This window comes from Vespula pensylvanica, unplaced genomic scaffold, assembly GCF_014466175.1.
Source record: "Vespula pensylvanica isolate Volc-1 unplaced genomic scaffold, ASM1446617v1 scaffold0128, whole genome shotgun sequence".
Classification (NCBI taxonomy): domain Eukaryota; kingdom Metazoa; phylum Arthropoda; class Insecta; order Hymenoptera; family Vespidae; genus Vespula; species Vespula pensylvanica.
The window spans coordinates 1-229 of record NW_025113333.1 but is presented as its reverse complement, the minus strand read 5'-3'; positions in this window follow the sequence as shown (position 1 = coordinate 229).

The window sequence follows — 229 nt, the reverse complement described above, 5'->3', positions numbered from 1 at the left end:
TTGACATTCTACCACGAGGAATGGACTTAGAAATTTCTGTACCTTCCGGGGACTTTGATATTCTACCACGAGGAATGGACTTAGAAATTTTTACACCTTCCGGGGACTTTGACATTCTACCACCAGGAGTGTACTTAGAAATTTTTGCGCTTTCCGGGGACTTTGTCAATCTACTACCAGGAATGGACTTAGGAATTTTCGCAGGATGCCATTCGAGCGAGTATTAACG